The sequence below is a fragment of the Pseudonaja textilis genome, chromosome 2 (genome assembly GCF_049901715.1).
Source record: "Pseudonaja textilis isolate UNSWEBS1 chromosome 2, rPseTex1.2, whole genome shotgun sequence".
NCBI classification, from domain to species: Eukaryota; Metazoa; Chordata; class Lepidosauria; order Squamata; family Elapidae; genus Pseudonaja; species Pseudonaja textilis.
In genome coordinates this window covers 243,491,746-243,506,342 of record NC_141991.1, presented here as the reverse complement: position 1 = coordinate 243,506,342, position 14,597 = coordinate 243,491,746, and the positions used below count along the sequence as shown (strand labels likewise).

The 14,597-nt window shown below is 41.4% G+C and overlaps 1 protein-coding gene and 1 long non-coding RNA gene across 4 annotated transcripts in view; one reads left to right on the top strand and one right to left on the bottom strand.

The window, feature by feature from the left end:
* Positions 1-14,597, top strand: part of LOC148127445 (uncharacterized) — a 475,162-nt gene that overhangs the window by 358,308 nt on the left and 102,257 nt on the right. The gene's annotated exons all lie outside the window — the stretch shown is intronic.
* CCDC68 (coiled-coil domain containing 68) overlaps positions 1-14,597 on the bottom strand; it is a 49,872-nt gene that overhangs the window by 29,580 nt on the left and 5,695 nt on the right. The window contains exon 1 of one of the 3 annotated variants that reach the window (XM_087927482.1): positions 327-427. The exons of the other annotated variants lie outside the window; for them this stretch is intronic. The gene's annotated coding sequence lies outside the window, so the exon portion shown is untranslated. Of the gene's footprint in view, positions 1-326; positions 428-14,597 lie in introns of those variants that run through there. 3 annotated transcript variants of the gene reach the window in all.

Below are 14,597 nucleotides of genomic sequence, written 5' to 3'. Positions count from 1 at the left end.
AATTGCTATTATTTAATGTAGTAGCCCAGTTATCTGTGATCATTTAATCTGGGGATACTCATGTTTTTTGGGATACCAGTAATGCAACTAATGTTGGATGAAACATGCAGTTTGCTTGGCTACAATCCTGAGAAAGTGTTCAGAGGCCTTGAGGAGATAAACTCTGCCACTTGTGGGCTAGATCCCTTCCTCACCTGGCTTGTAGTGCTGTTGGGGTGGGTATATGAGATTGCTGGCTGGCACAGGCTGGATTGTGAATATCTCATTGTGGGAGGGAAAAGGAAATCAAACAAAAAATCAAATGCACAGTACAGTATATGTGGTACCTTGCTCTATAGTAGTAACTGTGAGAGGATCATGGAGTCGCAGGGGACAATCACTTAAATACGAACCAGCAATGTGTGGCAGCAGCCAAAAAAAACCCAACAGAATCCTAAGTTGCATTAACAGGGGGATAGAATCAAGATGCAAAGTATTAGTACAGCTTTATAAAGTTTTAATAAAACCACACTTAGAATACTGCATCCAGTTTTGGTCACCATATTATAAAAAAGATGCAGAGACTTTGGAAAGAGTGCAGAGAAGAGCAACAAAGATGGTTAGGGGGCTGGAGCAGAGGTGGTATTCAGCAGGTTCTGATCCAGTTCTGGAGAACCGGTAGTGGACATTTTGAGGAGTTCAGAGAACTAGCAAATCCCTCTGACTGGCCCCGCCCCCATCTATTGTCTGCCTCCAGAGTCCCAGCTGATTGGCTGGGTCTTCTTTGGTTGCCCTGCACAGGAGAAGGGAGCTGGAAAGCAGGTTAGTGGGGTGGGGAGGGAATGGAGATTTTGCAGTATATTGTTCCCCTGGAGTAGGGTAGAAATGGGGATTTTACAGTATCCTTCCCCTGCCATGCCCACCAAGCCATGCCCACAGAACTGGAAGTAAAAAAAAATTGAATCCCACCACTGGGCTAGAGGCTAAAATGTATGAAGAATGGTTGCAGGAACTGGGTTTGTCTACTCTAGTAAAATGAAGGACTAGGGTTAACATGATAGCATTCCAATATTTATGGGGCTGCCACAAAGAAGAGAGGGTCATCCTATTTTTCAAAGCACTGGAAGGCAAGATAACAACAACAAACAGTGGGTGGAAACTAATCAAGGAGAGGAGCAATCTAAAACTAATAAGAAATTTCCTAACATTTATTTGTTGAGATTTGAAGTTGCCACTTGATTGACCATTCCGATACATAGTCGAGGTCTTTTTGGAGGGTAGTAGTATTGTCTGTGGAGTTGAATAGCTTTACATCATCAGCGAAGAGAATGCAGTTGCTCTTAATATGATCACAGAGGTCATTTATGTAGAGCATGAAGAAAGTTGGTCCTAAAACACTGCCTTGGGGGACACCACTGTTGACAGGTCCAGAATTTCATAGGACGCTCCCAATTTTGACTATTTGTTGTCTGTTTGACAGGAATGCTTCTATCCAGTTATGTAAGTGTCCAGAGATACCATAAGATTTTAGTTTTAGTTGTAGTTTGCTGTGTACCACTGAACCAAAGGCTTTACAGAAGTCTTATATATTGGCAGAAAAAAATCAGAAAATAAAATACAAGCTGAATAGTCAAGACCTTGTTGACAATCCAAACTTTGTCAATGACCTTGGAGTACTCATCTCAAATGATCTAAGTGCTAGAGCCCACTGTAACTCCATAGCCAAAAAGGCGTTAAGAGTTGTTAACCTAATCTTACGTAGCTTCTTCTCTGTAATATCACACTACTAACTAGAGCATACAAAACATTTGCTAGACCTATACTTGAATACAGCTCATCAGTCTGGAACCCATATCATGTATCTGACATTAACACAATTGAAAAAGTCCAGAAATATTTCACAAGAAGAGTTCTCCACTCCTCTACTCATTGCAGAATACCTTATGCCACCAGACTTGAAACTCTAGACCTAGAAAACCTAGAACTATGCCGCCTCCAGTCCGATTTAAATATAGTATATGAAATCATACATTGCAATGTCCTACCTGCAAATGAATACTTCAGCTTCAATTATAACAATACAAGAGCACACAATAGATACAAACTCAAGGTTAACCACACCAACCTTGATTGCAGGAAATACGACTTCAGCAACAGAGTGGCCAATGTTTGGAATTCTCTACCTGACTCTCTGGTTTCTTCCCCAAACCCCAAAAACTTTAACCTTAGACTGTCTACTATTGACCTCACCCCCTTTCTAAGAGGCCTGTAGGGGGCGTGCATAAGCGCACCATCCCACCATCCCTGTCCTATTGTTTTTTATTTTTCTTATAAGTATCTATCTCATGTATTCAAAACTATATTTATTCTTATACCTGTATCTTGTAAGTGATTGACAAATCAAATAAATACTAAATACTAAAAAAACAATTAACCAGTGGAACGGCTTGCCTTCAGAAGTTGTGGTTGCTCCTCATAAGTAGTTTCTCATAACTAATAATACTTTAAAATATAAGTGAAATGGGGAGGAAGTAATTGGAAGCAATTAAGCAAAATTTATAATTGTGCCCATAGAAGCATGATACCTATTTGAAAAGGAATGTGTAAAATGTTTAAGACTTAAATGAATATTAATTTTAACGATAGAGTTTAATTGCTATGGATTATTGTTTTAATTATATTATAAACTTATAATTTTTTCTTATTTTAAAATACAGTACGTAGCTTTAGAATGTACTACACAGAATCCGAATGAAAATTATGTATTATTTTAAGTGTTAAATTTAGGGGAAAGATATAAAGGTGTCATACTCCAATCAGTGATTACAGGAGAAATTTTGTGTTAATGAGAAAAGATAACAGACAGCTGAAACAGAACAGACAAAGGATATAAGTATAATGATTTAAATTGAGATGAAATAAATAAAACAGAATTAAGAGGGTGAAAAGAGGGGAGAAGTTATATAAAAAATATAGAATGGTAAATAAGATATGAAATGGTATATAAAAGTGAGCATGAATTTGAATTTATGTCTGTACAAAAAGATGTAACCTGGGACTAAACTGCTTTCCAAAAAATATATTTTATGTTTTCATGTTTTGTGTTTTGTTTGTCTATGTTTGTTTATTGAAAATTAATAAAATTTCTTTTTAAAAAAAGTTGTGGTTGCTCCATCACTGGAGGCTTTTAAGAAGAGATTAGATAACCGCTTGTCTGGAATGGTATGTGGAGGTTGGACTAGAAGACCTCCAAGGTTCCTTCCAACTCTGCTATTCTATTATTCTAATATTCATGAATTTATTGAATACTCATCTTTTTTTAAAAAAAGCATTTGCAGATTAAGAGTTACCTTGTGGTGAGATGGGTGGCAAATAAATGTAAGAAGAGTTATTGAAGAATTATTGAAGTGTTAATAGAACTTGTTATTGAAGTGATAGATGTAGTAGTATTGTTACTGTATTATTATTTTTATTAGTTTTTGGCTTGTGTTCTTTTAGAGCCAAATGATTGAAGTGTGTTGATTGATCCCCGGGAAGTATTTTGGTAATTCAACTCCTTAAAATCATTTCATCCAGAGGCAGCTACTAGTATCTTCATTTCCATTTTCCAGCAAATTGAATTATGATGATGGTTTATAAAAAAATATTTATTATTAAGTTTATGTTTTGGGTTTGTACAAATACTCAGCATTTTTTAAAAAAATTAAAACATACTGAAACAATAAAACCACTGCACCTAAAATTAAAAAAATAAAATATTGTTAACCTAATGAACCCTTGACCAAAACAACGCATTTCTGTTTTCCCTAAGACCTGGGAAATGAAAAACTACTTGAAGCTTGCAACAGCCATCATTTATTTTGTCCCTGATTATTGGGTCTGTGTTTATTTAATCCAGGAATCAGGATGCAACCTACACTTATTAGTCTCAACCTAAGTGTTTCATTTGAAGCAATGAAAGAAGACTTGTCACGTTCAGTTGTTACTCTCAGAATGAAAAAGATCTGTTGTTAATTGGAAAAATAACTCACCTGCATGACTTAATAAAATGTTCTGGGGATTTTGGTATCTTTTACATACACAAACACACACACACACACACATGCTTTAGCAGGGACAATATCATCTACATTGATGGTGGCAGTTGCCAAAAGTAGAAGTCACACCCAACAACATTCTTGCAAATGACTTCTGATAAGAAGTTAAGGAGCAACACCTACTTGGTATTTTTCTTTCTCTATGACCTAAATCTAAATAACAACAGTCATGTTTAAAATAGCATCCTAGGAAGTGATGAAAGTAGATAGTAGAACCAGTTCAGTCTAGTGGTTAAGAGCCCAGACTTGAAAGCAGGAGACTGTGAATTCTAGTCCTGCTTTACTTAGTTTACTTTATTGTCATTGCACCTTGTATGATGAAATCAAACGCCGTCTTCAGTGCACATCATGACCATGAAAATAAACACAAACACACATCCTTCACCCTCCACACATTGAACCAAAAATCACCGACACTGCACCAACACTGCACTATACAGCAGAATTCAAAAGAGCTCCTGCCCTGGGATGTTTTTCAGCCTATTTGTCCTTGTTTTTATTATTCTGTACCGTTTGCCAGATGGTAATAGTTCAAAAAAAGGGTTCCCAGGATGAGATGGATCTTTGAGAATGTTTTGAATTTTATGTTTTATGTTGAGAATGTTTAGACATAATGTTTAGACAGAGTGGTCAATGTCTGGAATACTCTACATGACTCTGTGGTTTCTTCCACAAACCCCAAAAACTTTAACCTTAGACTTTCTACTATTGACCTCACCCCTTTCCTAAGAGGTCTGTAGGGGATGTGCATAAGCGCACCAATGTGCCTACCATCCCTGTCCTATTGTTTCTTTTTATTTTTCTTATATGTATCCATTTCATGTATTCATAACTATGTTTATACTTATACCTGTTATCTTACAGTATAATCACTTGACAAAATTAAATAAATAAAATAAAATATAATAAAAGCCAACAAGGTGACCTTCAGTCAATCACTCTCAGTCCAACCCACCACACAGAGTTGTTGTGTGGGGAAAATAAAGAAGAGAAAAGTACAATGGATATGTTTGCCACCTTGAGCTGTTTGTAAAAACAATAAAAATGGGATACAAATAAAGAAATACTCTATATCCGTGATGGTGAACCTATGACCCGTGTGCCACAGATGGCACACAGAGCCCTCTTTGCGGGCACGCGAGCCATCACCCCAGCTCGGCTCTGATGCATGCGCGCACGCCTCCCACTGGCCAGCTGGTCTTTGGGTCTCTGACATGCATGAGGGGCACCCCACATGCAGGGGACATGCATATATGTGTGGGGGGTGGGGCATATGTATGGGGGGGTGCTTGCAGGGGTGGGATTCTATAGGTTTGCACCTATTCGCTAGAACCGGTTGTTTACATTCTAAGTAGTTCGGAGAACTGGTTATTAGAAGAAATTACTGGCCTAAACCTGTAAGGAAGGCAGGAAGGAAACATTCTGGTGTTGCTTATAGAAACTGCCTCTCCATTAACCCTTATTATGTTCTTGGCAGGACTAAACTTCCTGTCTCAGGAATGTCTCTGGAGTTTTCCCCCCTCTTTTGCTGGTACTTTGCTTGTGTGGAGTGACCATTCAAAGTTACAATGTCACTGAAAGAAGTGACTTATAACCATTTTTCACACTTACAACTATTGCAGCATCCCCACAGTCACGAGAGGCCAGGCGAGGAGATGCGTGCCTCGATGTGAGTGATGTTGAGTTGGCCACGCCCAGCCAGTCACATGACCACCAAGCCACGGCCACCAACTAAGCCACGGCCACAGAACCGGTTGTTAAAAAAATTGAATCCCACCCCTGGGTGCATGCACGGGGAACGTATGCGTATTGCATTTTGGGGGTTTGCACACATGCACGCGCATTCAGTTTGAACACTCAGTGCCGAAATGGCCACCACTGCTCTATATACTAGTGAAGGTTCAGTAAACACCTGATGCCTTCAACCTTGTTGGTGAATGTCTACATCTGGAATGAAAAGAGAATGTTAAACTGCTTGTCGTAGTGACTGCAGCTATGGCAAACACGGCTAATTATTATTATTTTACTAGAAAACGAACAGGCAAGTTGTGCCACACCCATTCTTTCTTACCTTCTAAGAAGACATTTACTTTTAAGGTTTGCTTCTCCCCCTCTGGCCAGGCCAGGATTACTTTGAAACAAACTGCTACAGAGCCACTAATTTATTTGCTAACAATGTCCTGGATTGTGTGTGAAGCCGAAAGACAAATACAAGTTTCTTTAAAAATATTGTTTTGCTTCTTAACATACTATGGTAGGAAGTTAGCATCCACCCCCTCTCCTAGAAAAATGAAATATTCTGGGAAATATTTAAAAGGCAGAATATTTCCTCTAAAAAGAGAAGTACAAACTCAGAAGCAGAAACTCACCTCAGAAGCAGAAGCTCACTCCCACCTTTGTTAATGGGCGGGACATTAAGGCCTGGGCCACAGTATTCTACATAACAAAGGCCTCTGCCCATCTCACCATCTGGCCTGGGAAGATTGCATCAGCCAGCACTCAGGTGAAGCCATGTGGTCCAGACAAAGGCTACAAAGTTAGCTAAGACCCCCACCCCTAGGAGTCTGACAGCCAGTGGGATATGTTTCTTACACAGGAACAGGAAGCACTAAGGTGGGGCGCAACAGAGGGTATAAAACTAAGGGACTCTCAACAACTTGGTCCTTCTTTTCCTTTACCCAACATCTTGAAGCGTGGGATCGTCCTTTTCACTCTGGAGTTCCAGGCCATGTGGTCCTGGTCCTCCATTAAACCATCTTTCCAAACAGCCTCCATGTTTCCAGTGTCTTTTTCCCCACTTGGAACTGAACCCAGAAGGATAATTCTTGCAACACTATCTTTCCTTTTTTTTCCTTTTGGTGATGCTGTAAGTGATCATGTAATGGTCACATGATCAAAATCCAGGTGCTTGACAATTGGCAGGTATGTCTGCAGTGTCCCAGGGTCATGTGATCCTCTTTTGCGACCATCCGACAAGCGAAGTCAATAGGGAAGCCAGTTTCACTTAATGACTGCGTTTCTAACATAACAACTGCAGCGACTGGCTTACCAGCTTTGGCAAGAAAAGTCGTGAAATGGGCAAAACTCACTAGAACAACTGTCCTGCTTAGCCACAAAAATTCTGGGGTCAATTGTGGTCGTAAGTAGAGGACTGCCTGTAGACAGTGGCAAGATATCCATGTGGCTAAAATAAAATTATATTCTCTCCAACAAAATCAGGTGATTATACAAGTCTGTTGGAATAATATTATCAGGCCTATTGTCAAGAGTTAGCAAATATCCACTCTACCCCTGAATGAAACAATTTGTTTCATTCAATTTGTTTGGCAATTTTATTAGCTTTGCATGAACTGGGATGGAAAATATTTGACTATGTCTTTTGAATGTCTGAGGGCAGGATGGAAATTTATAGATTTGTTTGCTCATATGTACATGGTTTCCTTTGACACAGTTTCTTCTGGCAGCCTAATGCTTCTTGAGCTATTTTATTTCAAGTAGGCCTCACCTAATAGTAATATATAGACTATCTGTTCAAAACACTATTAGGTGATAGTATATCGCTACCAGTTCTCTAGAACTGATCAGAACCTGCCGAATACCACCTCTGGTGTGTACACATAATACCTGATACATATCTTCGGCTCTGAGAAGCACAAAGCCGAAGACACAAGCCTGAAGATGATGAATGAGACTTCATCGAAACATTGCCTAGATACTTCCAATTTTACACGGGAGAAACCCCAAATCACCAAATATGTGTGTGTGTGTGTGTGTGTTTTCTTAAGTTTTTGCGGGTATTTATATGTATGGTATTCAGCTTTGTTCGGGTATTTTCCCACGTCATTATAGTTGTGCTTTTAAAGTTGAAGCAACGTTTCGGCAGAATCTCACCTGCCATCATCAGGCTTCTGTATTGTGTTCGTCTGTGTATACATATACATATACATATACATATACATATACATATATTTGAACAGGTAGCATGTGTTCATACCAGAGATGGTGTTCAGCAGGTTCTGATCAGTTCTGGAGAACCAGTAGCAGAAATTTTGAGTAGTTCGGAGAACCGGCCAATCCCACCTCTGACTGGCCCTGCCCCCATCTATTCTCTGCCTCCCGAGTTCCAGCTGATGGTCTGGGTCTTCTTTGCTTGCCCTGCACAGGAGAAAGGAGCTGGAAAGCAGGTTCGTGGGGTGGGGAGGGAATGGGGATTTTGCAGTACCCTTCTCCTGCCACGCCAACCAAACCACACCCACCAAGTCACACCACGCCCACCAAGCCATGCCCAGAGAACCGGTAGTAAAAAAATTTGAAACCCACCACTGGTACACACACACACACACACACACACACACACACACGTATACATATACACACATACATACATGTGAGTGAGTGCGTTTATTGAACAGGTAGCCTATATGTTTAAAATATGTATTTATATATTTTGTGTGTGTATATAAAATATATATTTATATCGTGTGTGTCTGTGTATAATATACATACACACACACACACACACACACACACATACATGTTCAATATATATATTGAACTACCTGTTCAGTAGGCTTCCTGTTCAAAGCACTATTAGGTGAAGTCTACCTGAAATAAAGTAGCTCAAGAAGCATTAGGCTGCCAGAAGAAAGTATGTCAAAGGAAACCATGTTTGGAATGTGGTAGGTCATATTATTCCTGCCAGAGGAAAGAGCCAGCTCTGCTATTAGGGGAAAAGACGCTGCCTCAGATGACAAATTCTTCAGGAACCTTCTTCTCCTTCAACATTTAAAGCCATTGTGAAGTCCTTAGCAGCTATAAAATGCCCCAAATTTACGATAGGGTGACACTGTTTGCTATTCTTCTTTGATGATAGAAATGGCAGCATATGGTTGGATCACAAATGAACTGGAAAAGCTAGGAACATTTCCACCCTTAAAAGTTATATGGTAATTAATGCTGTGTGGATTCAGCCTTAAAGTGCCATAGTGATGCCTCTGTCAACTAAAAAGATGCCCCTTTGGTCTTTTTAGCTGTCAGAAAAAGGGAGTGGGGGAAAACAGTGCATCCCTTAAGTGCCTAGATAATCACCCTGGCAGCCCAAAGTTGTCGGAATGCAAGAAAATTACTGGAGAGCCTGATTGATGACTCTTGGGGATGGATGTGTCCCATTGGAGAATACACACCCAGGGTGTGGGGGGATGATCAGAGTTAAGGGGGAAATGAATGATGTATTTTAGTATCAGCTGCCCCCAGCTAACACCACTATGGCCACTTCTAATAAATCAATTTGATTTTCTCTGAGATGCGGCTAGAGACTTATGATTTGAATCGGGGTGGATTTGTTGGAGTCCTGACAGCCTCATGATGATGTAGATCACTACTGTTAAATGACTTCTGTCATCTAAATAACCCTGAGAGGGGGTTGTATTCAGGGGTGGGCTTCAAAAATTTCAGCAAGGGGTTCTCTACCCAGTTGCTGGGTGGGTGTGGCCATAGTGGGCGTGGCCTAGTTGGCCTCCTGCACCATGGCGATGGCGGGGGGGGTGTTTGCCCTCCCCAGGCTCTGGAGGTTTTCCTCAAACGACCGTGAGGGTGAAAATGGCCTCCCTGGGCTCTGGAGGTTCTCTGGAGGCTAGAAACAGGCCCATTTCTGGTCTTCCTGAACTTCCGGGTGGCCTGTTTTTCACCCTCCTTGAGCCTCCACGCGCACCTGTACTTACTTGCATCCAAATGGGCCACTTAGGGACTCCTGGGAGGAGCGGGCTGGGTGGGGCGAGGCCAGCCAGGAGTGGGAATTGGGGGTTCTCTGAAGTTTTTCAGGGCCAGAGGAGGCAAATGCTCAACTTAAGATATCTGCTTCAAACAGAATATATTTCCTAATTTATATATTTATATTTGTGTATATTAATTTTATAAATAGCTCAAGGCAGCACACATATCCAGAATGCCTTCCTTCTCCAATTTTCCCCACAACAACCCAGTGAGGTGGGCTGAGCTGAGAGAGAGAGACAGAGACAGAGTGACTGGCCCAAAGATCCCCAGTTGCCTTTCATGGCTAAGGCGGGACTTGAACTCATGGTCTCCTGCCTTCCAGCCTGGTGCCTTAACCACTAAACCAGGGGTGTCAAACTCATGTTATCATGGCAGCGTCACATGACGTATCATGACTTTCCCCCCCTTCACTAAAACGGGCGTGGGCATGGCCAAGCATGTGACGCATCCGGCCCACGGACCACGAGTTTGACAGCCCTGCGCTAAACCAAACTGGCTCTATCCATGAGCTCAGGATTACAAAGGAAATGCATGCTTGCAGAAAATATAGAATTGGTGCTGCCAGGCCTCTTATTTAGCCTTAAAAACAATTCTCATATTTTCTGCTTTATTAGGAGTTGACACGTCAGGAAACGCTGACATGTCAACTCCTAATAAATCAGCCTTTTTTTCTTTGAGAGATGCAGCTGGAGACTTATGATTTGAATGGGGGTGCATGTCGGAGTCCTAACTCCTGAGGCTTTCGCATCCCTCTCAGCAGAGTTGGATATGCCAATTCTACTTGTGAAGCTGTGCCATTAAGCCTTAAGTAAGCCTTGTGTCATGTTTTACAAGAGGCTATTAAGGGCTGAATTCAGCCTGTCTTTTACACGTTTACTGACATTTATCCTCTGGCTTAGCCTCACCCAGAAGATGTCCAGAGTCTGTGGTTAAAACCATCAAGGTAGCAGCTGCGACAGTGCCATCAAAGCCCCACCCTGGTTAAAAATGTGCCATGCACATAAATTGCACCATGTTGGCCCACTTCTCGCCTGGGCTTTTCTTGCCACGCCTTGCCACGCCTTATATTCCAGCTGTTATGCATCGCTCATATCCTGAAGATTATGAGCAGGCCTTAGCATCCTGGAATAATCCTAGCCATAGTTTAAGGATAAAGTGAGTTTGACTGTTGATTTGGGTTTTAAATACAGTTAGTCCTTGATTTCCGGTTGGATTCTCAGTTACAACAGACCTCCCACAGCTACTTATGATCCCGTTGTCCCAAAGGTGCTTTTTCAAGAGGCAACTTTCTTGTTTTTTGTTTTTTGTTTTCCTTCGAAGACATTTCGCTTCTCATCCATTCCATTCCCCAACATGCAGTCAGAGCTGAAGAAGCTTCTTGGATGAGAAGCGACACATCTTCAAAGGAATAAAACAGAAAGTCCAGTCTGGGATCAAAGTCCACAAGTCTTAAAGTTTGGGGACCCCTGCCATAGACATTTAGCTATGCATTTTGGGATGAACACCCTTGGAATGGCGAAGGAGTATGAACGGATTTCCAGAAAAAAATTGCAGACTACAGGAAGCATTTGTGTTTCAGTTTGAGATGGAAACAACACAAACTCATCCCCAACAGCTTGTGCCTGGATTCAACAGTGAAGGGCAGAAAACATCCTGCAGAAAACACAGCTCCACAACACAGTCCTTTCAGCAGTTCCAAGAAAGCTCCACACCAGTGGTGGGATTCAATTTTTTTTACTACCGGTTCTGTGGGTGTCGCTTGGTGGACGTGGCAGGGGAAGGATACTGTAAAATCTCCAGTCAGAAGTGGGATTTGCCGGTTCTCCAAACTACTCAAAATTTCCACTACTGGTTCTCCAGAACTGGTCAGAACCTGCTGAATACCACCTCTGCTCCACACCCATTTGCACGACCCAGGGGACCCTGAAGAAAACAGACAAACCTCCAAGTGGCCTCAACAACTCTCTAAAAGGATGCAAACGGCCAACTGTCTGCAAGGAACATAAATCCTTCCATTCCCCACCATCCAGTCAGAGCTGAAGAAGCTTCTTGGATGAGAAGCAAAACATCTTCAAAGAAAAAACAAGAAAGTCCAATTGCCTCTTGAAAAAGTACCTTTGAGACAACCACAACCTGGAGGACTGACAATCTCCATAGACATTTATGATCTGGTTTCAAAGTTCTGACTGCTTCCTTTCCACGGCCACATGATTACATTTGGACTGTTTACCAACCAGCCCAGTTTTATAGCTGTTTGCAGTGTGTCCCACTGTCATGTAACTACCATTTATAACTTTTTTTTAAAGCTGGAAATCAGTATTTGCTTCCAGGTTTCTGCAAAAGACAGCCATTGGGTATATAAGTTTGCTTAACAACTGCTACATTCACTTAGTATCTCTGGCGTTGGCTTAGCCACTATGGCAGGTGTGTCAAACTCAAGGCCCGTGGTCCAGATATGGCCTTTCGGGTGCCTAGATTTGGCCCATAGGGCCAGGCTGGAAATAGCAAAGGACTGGCCTGCGGTGCCTCTGGCAGCCAAAATGGAGCATGGGGCGGGGACTGCGTGCGGCCCTCCTGTGCCCCGTTTTTGCCCTGGACGGCCTCTTGCAGTACTTTGCCAGCCAAAATTAGGCATGGAGGAGGGGGCTAAGGGAAGCCATCCACACCCCATTTTGACCAGCAAAGTGCTGAAGGAGGCGTCTATATTGTCTACTCCCCGCCTCACTGGCTGGGGAACTACAATGCTGATCTGGCCCTTAAAGACATCCAGTTGGAACATACAATCATATGTGGTGGCAATGCCCCAAAGCTAAAAAAATACTGGGAAAAATTGAGGAAATAGATACAAGAAATTACAGGGTATGATATCGGATTTGAACCAGAAACGTTTTTATTGGGGAAAGGAAAATTTAAAGAAACATACCCAATACGTCATACAACACATAATAACACCGGCAAAAATTGCTTATCCTGAGAGCTGGAAAGTAGATGAGGTACCCTCTGAGAACATGGTAATAAACAAAATACTTGATTGTGCCGAGATGGATAGGCTTACGAGGAAACTGAAAGGTAAAGAGGAGCCTGAGTTTTATGAGATATGGGAAATGTTGCATATATGGTTAGAGAAGCAAGGCTCGATACAGAAAAGAATTGTAAATATATGTAACGCTTGACACAGTACTGTTAAAATGTAAATTAATATGTATTTTTGAAATAAATAAAATACTAATAATAAAAAGAAGAAGAAATCAAGTTTGACACCCCTGCACTACGGCAATTATTTAACATCTGCTGGAAAAAAGATAATAAAATCAGTCACAATGACATGCATTTTAAAGTTATTGTAAACCACCCAAACATAGTGCAACATTTTGCTACAGGTTCCGTTTGTGCAACAAATGCAAACAATGGCTAGCAACTACTTCAATGTCTGCAGCTATTTCAAAAGAATGAAATTTGAGAGGTGCTTACAATAAGAACCAAGGAAAGTGTTCAAAGCAGCTCTACAAATCTTGAAGAAGATTCGCTTTCTTAAAGGATTCAAAAAGAGGTGCTTCACACACGGCCCTCTGTGTTTGAAGACATCTCTTTTGAAGGATTTGCACAGCCTTAATTCTCTAAATACCTTGGAAATCTTCAGACTGAAAGAACGAGGAAAGAGAGAAATAATTCAAAGAATACGAGGATGCAATCTACCTCCCTTTTGAAGAGAAACCCGGTGTTTTGATCGTTTGCATCCACACATTTATTATTAGAGGAATGTTACTTAAATTGTTTGTCCAAGGACTCCCAGGGAGTCATTTAAATCCCTCTCAGAGTCCTGCAAAATATTGAAGATATTTGCAAAAATTGAAAACAATGCCACTCTTCTCATTTTTTTCTTGTCAAAAGCTGTTGGGTTTTTCATGAAAAAAAATTTATGTTAATATTGAATCGGATTGTTATTATTTCTATATAATTCAAAAAATAGTGCACAAATGTATCACTTTTCATTTTTCATATGACAAATCTTGATCAGTACAAACCATGCAAAGCTCCTTTGAGGTCCGCCGTAATTTTTAAAAACAGGAAAAGTAAGGGTTTTTTTTTTTAAAAAAAGAAACACTGCATTAGGCTATTGCCACACACTAATTTCTCAAGCACAAGAAATTTCAGGAGCATTTGTACAAACTAAAGAAAAGGTGCATTAAATCAGATCAAAGGAAAGCATGCAGCTAGAATGAAGGCACCCTATGAGAATTTTGTGATAATTCAGTGTACAGCTAAGCAGCAACTAGGACAGGGGTGTCAAACTCAAGGCCCGCAGGCCCGATCCAGCCCATGGGGCTTAGATCTGGCCCGTGGGGCCACCCTGGAAACAGCGAAGGACTGACTCACGGTGACTCTGCCAGCAAAAATGGAGTTCGGAAGGGCAGCGGCCCTCCCAAGCTCCATTTTCGCTGGAAGAGGTTTTCAGGAAACCATCGCAGCCTAAAATGGAGGTTGGGAGGGCTGCAGGTATCCCTCCCAAGCTCCATTTTCGCTGGCAGAGGTTTTCAGGAAACCATCGCAGCCTAAAATGGAGGTTGGGAGGGCTGCAGGTATCCCTCCTGAGCTCCATTTTTGCTGGCAGAGGTTTGCAGGAAACCGTCGCAGCCTAAAATGGAGGTTGGGAGGGCTGCAGGTATCCCTCCCGAGCTCCGTTTTCAGCGGCAGAGGGTTGCAGGAAGCTATTGCTGTCAAAAACAGAGCTCGGGAGCCTGTTTTCAC